Source organism: Molossus molossus, unplaced genomic scaffold (genome assembly GCF_014108415.1).
Source record: "Molossus molossus isolate mMolMol1 unplaced genomic scaffold, mMolMol1.p scaffold_m16_p_14, whole genome shotgun sequence".
In the NCBI taxonomy this organism is placed as follows: domain Eukaryota; kingdom Metazoa; phylum Chordata; class Mammalia; order Chiroptera; family Molossidae; genus Molossus; species Molossus molossus.
In genome coordinates this window covers 38,214,516-38,223,410 of record NW_023425349.1, presented here as the reverse complement: position 1 = coordinate 38,223,410, position 8,895 = coordinate 38,214,516, and the positions used below count along the sequence as shown (strand labels likewise).

The 8,895-nt window shown below is 41.5% G+C and overlaps 1 long non-coding RNA gene and 1 pseudogene across 1 annotated transcript; one reads left to right on the top strand and one right to left on the bottom strand.

Moving 5' to 3' along the window:
• The first annotated feature begins 2,817 nt into the window (after window positions 1-2,817).
• Window positions 2,818-4,890, top strand: LOC118629282 (annotated as a pseudogene).
• A 658-nt stretch (window positions 4,891-5,548) lies between these two features.
• Window positions 5,549-8,285, bottom strand: LOC118630295. The gene is made up of 3 exons (XR_004959549.1): window positions 8,247-8,285; window positions 5,677-5,766; window positions 5,549-5,564 (listed from the first exon to the last, which is right to left on the bottom strand). It is a non-coding gene; the product is annotated as an uncharacterized LOC118630295 (long non-coding RNA).
• Window positions 8,286-8,895: the final 610 nt, after the last annotated feature.

Below are 8,895 nucleotides of genomic sequence, written 5' to 3'. Positions count from 1 at the left end.
TTTCCCTCCACCTCCACCCAACCCCACTGAACTCCATTTTACTCTATTCCTCGTAAGAGCGAAATGTTAGGGGCCAGGAGCAATGGATTCAAGCCTCCAGTCTGCCATGTGTGGGCTTTGGGATGCAGGCAGGTTATTTAACCTCTCTGATTCACAGTTTTTTCCACTGGTGAGCAGTAGACAGAGCCCGGTTGGTAAATAAAGCTGGCACCCACTGAGAATTGTGCTAAGAATGAATGAGATCATATGTGTGGAAGCCTCATGCACTGCAAGGCTTGTAGCCACATTAGCTAGTTTAGCTGGACTTCTCACTCCCCAGCCTCCGCTCAGTAGAGGTAGATGTCACAGAGGTACGTCTTGATCCACCCCTGGTGAAGGAGGAGAAGTCTCCCAGCACTGGCCAGCTTTCCTGAACTCCATACCCTCTCTGCCGGCTCCTCCCTTTTTCATACGACGTTCCCTCAGAGCCTTTTTAGAACTGTTCCTCCCTAACCCATTCAATGGTGTACTGCGGAATAAGAAAACCTAGGCTAACCCCAGAAATCATCGTGGGTTCTAGTCACAGGCACCAGCTGCTTTTGATATGACCTCGGGGAGCTTTCACACACAACCAAGCATGGCTGGGAGAGACAGGTTGCTGGACTTGTGTGGAGGAGGGGTCCGGAACTTTGTGTGCAGATCTGTGTTTGAGGATCCAGTTCCAGTGAGGGATGTGTCCCCTGAGCCGTAACATAACACCCCATGTGGAGCAGGCCCCAGGGCACCTGGAACCAACCCCAAACCCTCACCATCAACCACTAGGAACCCGTGGACGGTGCTCAGAACAGCCACATTTCCCTACAAAGTGATCATAAAAACCATATGAGGCCCTGACCCTGCAGTGATGAGTGTATGCATGTGTGTGTATGTGTACATGTCTGTTAGAATATTTGCAGTTTGTCCAAAAATTTGATTGGCATTAGCTATCTTTTGTGAAGTGTTCAGTTTGCCATTGTGGAAAAAGGACAATGAGCGTGTTCATTATTGGAGAACCCACTAAACAAATGGTCAAGGGACAGTGGAGAGGGGGATAGAGCTGTGTTTTGATTATTCAACTGCCACAAGCCAGAGGGGACAGGAGGATATTTCCCAACATTATCATTTCCCGTTCCAAAATAAACTTTGAGTTGGGTTAAAAGATGGAACAATATCTTTTAGCTATGGAACAATATCTGCTAGCTAGCATCACTCACTTGAAAAATGATCCCAAAATCTACTCATGAGGGAGCTCTGGAGCACCTAAGGTTCACTGGAGTATCCCAATAGCTAGATTCCAAAGCCCTTGGAGTTTTCAAAGTACTAGAATGAACATAAAGAAGAACTAACCCAATCACCTCTTTCCACAGGTGAGGAATCTGAGGCCCGGAGCAAGGACCTATGCCAGCTCGCAGCAACACTGAGGGGCGACCCGGTCTCCTGTCTTCAGGCAGGTCCTGTCTCCACGGGGCCAGGCGAGGTTCCAAGCTGTGGTTGTAAAGGGTCATCCACGAAGTGATGCTCACTGCTTTCAGTCTCCAGCTGCTGCAGGCTCCCTTCAGCAATGTATTTCATACTCAGTCTCCTCTTCTCTCTCTCAGTCAGCTTAGGCTGCCATAATCAAATATCATAGATGAGGTGGCTCAAACGACAGAAGTTTGTTTTTTCACAGTTGTGGAGGCTAGACCTCCAAGATCAAGGATCATCAGGGTCAGCGTCTGGTGCGAGTTCTCTTCTTGGGTTGCAGGTGGCCACCTGTGCACATGGCCTTTCCTCTACGCATGTACAGAGCGAGAGCGAGAGAGAGAGAGAGAGAGAGGTCTCTCTTGTCCCTCTTATTATAAACCCACCAAATCTATAGGATTTTTAACCTCATTTAATTTTAATTACCTCTTAAAGCTTTATTTCCAAATATAATCACATTGGAGTTAGGATTTCAACATATGAACTTGGGGAAAAGGGACACAATTCAGTCCACAGCACTTTCCCAACCCACTACTTAAGAATCTGGTTTTATAACCCTTGAACTCCAACTAGGCATTTGAAAATTATCCAATTGTATTAAGACCAGCATTTATTGTTTTCAAATATAGCAAGAGCAGGACAATTGCCACATTTATTCTTCCAGAGAAGGCAAAGTATCCAATTAACTCAACACATCCGACCCTAATTTACCATGTCTAAGTAAAGTGAGTCTTGAGCATCTGTTTTGTGTGAAGAAGGAAAACAAACAATTCAGTATACCACTTCTTAATTTTAATAATGTCTAGATACAATACAGCAACTATTGTATGTATTGATGTACTATAAAATTTGTTCAAGTGAGACTCACCCCACATTGTTTTCGCTGGCTACCAGCTGCCAACTAAATACAGACCAATCAGTGAGCTGAGTGTCTGACAGCAAAGAAGCCCAGCAACCTCATTACCCATAAGGTTAATTTCATCAGTTACTTTTGCTAAGTGCCTATGAGTCACTCCCAAAATTTAAAACCCAAACACAAGCCAATGACCAGTCTAAAGCTAAGTCATCATAGCAGAAAGAAATATGTTTTAGGAATCTCAGTATTTAAATCCAATTGACTCTAGTTTTGAGTCCTTTTCCCTGCTTGGACATACTTTTCCTTTTTGTAGTCATATGGATACTCACACTGTAATGAATAAAGTAGAGACCTTTGAAAATGAAAAAAAAATTTAAATTAAAAACATCTAAAATATAAAGCACAAACACAAAACATGAGTGGAAGTATTTCCCAAGTGTGTGGAATTTCTCATGCCTCTCTATGCCAGCCAGATCCCAACCATGGTCACCTACCTGCGAAACACCTCTGTCTACTGGCCACCAGGCTCATTTTGTGAGACGTAAGCTTAGAAACCTCAAAAACGAGAACCATAAGATGTGCTCTCTTTTTCCTGTTTACAAGTCCAGTGTAGCTGCATGCATTAGTGAGCTGTAGGAAGACTCCTCCAACCCAGCAACTGGAATGTGTTTTCATGTTAGAAACTCTGATAAAGAAAGAGAAATAGCCCTGGCCAGTTTGGCTCAGCGGTTAAAGCGTCGGCCTGCAGTCCGGAGAGACCTGGGTTCGGTTCCTGCTAAGGGCACGTACTTCGGTTGCAGTTTGTCCCCGGCCCTGGTTGGTTGTGCGGGTGGCAGCCACTCAATGTGTCCCTTCACGTCGATGTTTCTCTCTCTCTCTCTCTCCCTCCCACTCTATCTGTACAAAAAATGGAAAAATATCCTCGGGTGAGGATAAAAAAAAAAAAAGAAAGAAAGAAAGAGAAATAAAAGACAAAGCTTAACTGTAATGTGGAAAACAATCTGTTCTGCAGCGGGTGTTATTCGGAGATGGGAAACCTTTGTCAGAGGTGTGGGGTTCTGCAACCTGCCCAGCTGGGAGCACCTGAGTCCCACAGGGTCCCAAGGGATTGAGCCGATTCCTCCTTTTCATCATCCCTCCAGGAGAACTTTTCCCACAATCTATGGATTCTGACAAATGATGGAAATACATACATTCTTCTCAGGGGCCTCAAGGAAAACACAACGTGAGCATAATTTCAATTGTTTGAGAAGCCAAAAATAAAAATAAATTTGGGTGTGCCGCCCAGCATTTTGGTAATGGCCCTCTTACCTAGTATCTGTGGAACCCAAGGCCTATCTTAACCTTTAAGCAATTAAATGGTGATGCACACAGTAGGGCTCCAGACCCAGGTGTAGGTAACTAGGATTAGCAGTACAGGCATGTGTTCACTATAGGAACATAACAGTATTTATTGGTTAATAACCATCCTAATGGCTATTTTACAAACTTAAATTAGAATATAATATTTGGAGTTGTATCCTGAAAGAAAGCCTTTCACCAAAATAAATTGCAGATTTAAGATGAAACAATAAAAGGACTGAAAGAAAAAGTGGACAGGTATTAAGTGATCTAAGGATAGTGTAGTCCTTCTAAGAATGATCCCAATGGTAGAAATTACAACAGCAATAAATCTGACTGCCTAAAAACTGAAAGCAAGCAAACAAATAAAAGAAGAGGAAAAAAATTGTAACAGCCACAAACATCACTAACATCAAAAGGTACATCAACAAAACTGAAAGTCTACAACAAACAGAGAATTGACAAAAATATTGACAACATAGAAAATATAGCAAGGTGAGTATATTTAATGTACACAAAGCAATTAAAAATTCCTAAAAATCCTGGTGTGGTTCTGTCCTGCACAACTGTTCCCTAGAACAGCAGTCGTTTGCCTCCGTCCACCTTATCTCCCATCCATGTGTGTGCCAGCACCCCTGGACCCTTCAAGGGAGAGAGACATAGCCTCCTGAGGTCTCAGAACAATCTTCCAGTTGTGAACTAAAGGCTGACAAAGAGGGTCATTTTAAGGTGGATAATGATGAAAATGAGCACCTTATCTTTAAGACTGGTAAGCTTAAGGACTGTGAAGAGGGTGAATTGCAGACTTTGAAGCAGAGGCAATGAATTATGAAGACAGGCCAATTAAAGGAAGGCTGGCAACTTTGAACATATCTGTGCAACCAATGGTTTCCTCAGGGACTTTGAAATAACACCACCTGTGGCTTATGGTTGAAGGGTGGTTCAGGGCCTGTAAAGATTAATGGATAGCACTTAGTCAGAGGAAGATGCAGAGTCAGAGGTTGAAGAGAAGAAGTGAAACTCCTAAGTATGTCTGGAAAGCTTCCACGGAAAAAGTCAAACTCGATGCTGCTGCTGCTGATGATGATGATAATAATGATTATGGTGATGATAGTGATGGTGATGGTAATGATGGTGAAGAAGAAGAAGATGATGATGATGATGATGATGGTAATGATGATGGTGATGATGATGGTGATGATGATGGTGATGGTGATGATGATGATGGTGATGGTGATGATGATGATGGTGATGATGGTGATGATAATGATGGAATGGTGAAGAAGGAGGAGGAGGAGGAGGAGGAGGGGGAAAAGAATAAGGAAGAGGAGGAGAAAAATAAAAGCTCCAGTAAAGGAATCTATATGAGATACTCAAGACAAAATGAACAAAAGTCAAACCAGAATTGAAAAGATTAAAAATCATCAACACTGCCCTAGCCAGTTGTGTCCAGTGGTTAGAGTGTCGGTCCACAGACTGAAGGGTCCCAGGCTCGATTCCTGGCCAAGGGCACATACCTGGGTTTCGGGTTCAATTCCTTAGCAGCCAATCTCTCTCTCTCTCTCTCTCTCTCTCTCTCTATCTATCTATCTCTCTCTCTCTATCTCTATCTCTATCCCCTCCCCCTTACTTCCTCCCCCTCAATCTAAAATCAATGTAAAAGTATCCTCGGGTGAGGATTAACAAAAAATAAAAATCATTAACACTAACATCAAAAGTTAATAATCCTTCAAGAGAAAAACTAAAGCGCCAAAAGGACCTAATTCTGTAGAAGACATTAAAGCAGAAACACAGCAAAGTGGAAGCAAAGTTCACCAATGATATGAAGACTTGCTTCCAGGTAGCTGGCCACGTGGCTCTTGAAGATCTCTGGCAGTGGAACAAGTCTCTTTGAAGAAAATAGAGTGAACAGTTTGTTAACAATGTCTATCTTAGTTCATTTCTGCAGCAGTTGATATCTGCCTGTCCATTTTATAATGTGGAGTGAGAACATCCCCTACCTTGTCTGGTAAATGCTGTCCAGGTTCCGCTGCTAAGAATGTGCTGTCCAAATTGCCTGTTTAGCTTCAGAGATGGAACTCCACCCTTTGCTTGGGTTAAGTATGTATGGAATATTATGGTAAGACATAGTAGCAGCAGTGCTCAAAAGGAAATGATGAGGGGACAAAACTATACATGTGAAGTAAACTCTGTATTTTAATAAAGCTTTAAAAAAATCAATGAGAAAAATATGAACATCCCAATAGAAAAATATCAAAGAACGTGATCCTAAAGTTATAAACACTAAAACCCAAATATTTGTTTTTTTATCAAAATATAATGTCCTTAATAGTCAAAGAAATAAAAAATATAAGTGTACATAATTTTTATTTATCAAACTGATAATTTAAAAATAAGTAATGGAACTCACTTTTGAAAGGATATTGGAGAGCCCCATAAACTTGATAATTGATACAGTATTTTTCTGGGTTGTTAATTTGTCAATAGAAATAAAAAGTCCTAAAATTTACATTTCATTTGGCACTGGAATTCCAAATATAACCTGAGAAATAATTGTAGATACGCACAAAAATAAAGTTATAACATTCATGACAAGGTTATTTATAACAAGGTAATAATAATATTGGGTAAATTAACAAAAGGACATCTGTACAATAGAATACTAAGCAGTGATTTGAAATTACATTGGAAAGGTGTTCATGGATTAATTTTTAAGGTAGGTTACTAAATAGTGTGATCCTATATTTTATAAACATTTAATATATATGTATAAATATATAAATGATATATACTCGTACATAGAAGAAGACTAAAAGGATATAAACTAAAATGTCAGTGGTGAGTATCTATAATGAGATCATGGATGATATTTAGTTTATTCTGTTTGTTTTTCCTTAGTTTCTAAATTTTCTTCAGATAACATGTAATTTTTGATAATAATACAACATGTTGTGCTTTTTTAAATAGAATTTTACAAGCTTAAAGGAAAAACCAACAGTCAGACAAACTTGTTTCTCCCACCAAACGAAATGGCTTTCATTTGCTCTTTCCAAAGATCATGCTGCCTCTTTCTCCCCTGATCTGTGTCCAACTCTGAAATAATTTCCTTCACATCATGAAAAAATTATCCGAAACCCCAAGCTCACTCATTCAATTAACTCCCTACCTCTTCCTTACTCAATATTCAATTAACATTGAATCACTTTAAGTCTTGCTATTTTAAAACCTACTCTGACTAATCTGTTTTTTGAAACAGCCAGCTCTTCCTTTTACTTCTGAGCCTTCCAGCATCTGAGGACCAGAGGATGTTTGTAAACAAGGCCCTCCATCGCTCTCCACGGCCACACGTCACCTAGCCTCCAGTGTCCCTTCTCCAAGGTCCAACAGGGGTGTAGAGAGGATGTTTGTAAACAAGGCCCTCCATCGCTCTCCACAGCCACACGTCACCTAGCCTCCAGTGTCCCTTCTCCAAGGTCCAACAGGGGTGTAAAGCAACATGGAACAACTGAGAAGCTTCCAAGAAAAGTCGAATATGGCCTGGTATGACATGAAAATGCCTGATACAGGTCAAGGTGAAAATCTTATTAAAGATGAGTTGCCCACATAGTTGTATAGGACGCACCCTGCCCCCAGGGCTGTGCTGCATGGGGCGTGGTCCCTGTCTGCAGTCAGCAACTTGTGTGAGTGTGGACAAGCGGTTTAATCATTCTGGGCATCAGCTACATCATTTCTAAACCCATGGCATCATTTCTAAGGTGACATCTAACCTGATGAAAGCTCATGTCCTTTTCAATTATGTTACTCCAACAGCTTTTTTAACTCTGTTACCAGTCAGTCCCTCTTAAAGTAGCTCACAGCCAGGTATCTCTACAAATACATTTCACTGCTGTGCATACTGAAGGTATTTAGCTTATCTCACACACTGTTTCAATATTCTGTACATCTTATGATAATAAATTCCTTTGGTCATTTTTCTCTGGTTGCTCCATCCTTCAGCTTCTCCTCTATCCCATCCATCTTCCCATATTGATTCAGGCTGATATGAGTCACTTATTTATCTCTGCAGACTAGAGATCAGCCTTTTATTTTTTTTAACCTGAGGGAAGTTAGTCATTTGAAATGCTTTGATCTTTTACAAACTGTTATATACATTGTTATTTCAAGGTAAAAAGAAGAGCCCTGGCCTGTTTGCTCAGCGGTTAGGGCGTCGGCCCGCAGACTGGAGAGTCCCAGGTTTGGTTCCCGCTAAGGGCACGTACCTCGGTTGCAGTTTGTCCCCGGCCCCAGTTGGGGTCGTGTGGGTGGCAGCCACTCGATGTGTCTCTCTCACAACGATGTTTCTCTCTCTCTCTTCCTCCTTCTCTCCCTCCTGCTCTATCTGAAGATACATGCAAAAATGTCCTTGGGTGAGGATAAAAAAAGAAGAAAGAGGAAGAGGAGGAAGAAGTCCAAAAACAGAGCTATCACCTAGGTGGCCCAAGAATGGGACTGACCTCCTGTAAAGTTTGCAAACTGAAACAAAGATCATCTCCTTGACTCCTTGATCAAAACAAGCGAGACTGATACTAACCCTGAGTGCTGGTGAGGGTGTGGATCACTCGGGCGTCACTGCTGGGGGTGTGCAATGGCACAGCCAGTCTGGAAGAGTGGGGCGGTTTCTCATGAAACTGAACACACCACACGGCTGAACGATTCTACTTGGGGGCACTTATGCCAGACACATGGTAACTTACATTCACACAATGACCTGTACAGGGATGTTCGTAGTGGCTTTATTCACAAGGCTCCAAAACAGAAACCAACTGAAATGCCCTTCAGTGGGTGAATGGTTAAAGAAACTGGGATACATCCAAACCATGAAATACCACTCTGTAATAAAAAGGAACAAACTATTGACACATGCAACAACTTGGATGGCTTTGCAGGAAGATATGCACGATAAAAAAAAAAAAAATCTCAAAAGGTTACACTTGCATGATTTCATTTACACCACATTCTCGAAATGACAACATTATAGAGAGGAACAAGCGCTGAATGGTTGCCAGGATTGGGGGTGGGGAGGCAGTGGCTGTGGCTAGAAAGGGTAGCACAAGGGATCGTTCCAAAAGAACTGTCTTATATCTTCAAAGTGGTGGTGGTCACACAAATCTACACAGGTGATAAAATTACATCAAACTAAATACACACAAATTAATGCATATAAAACTGGTGAAATCCAA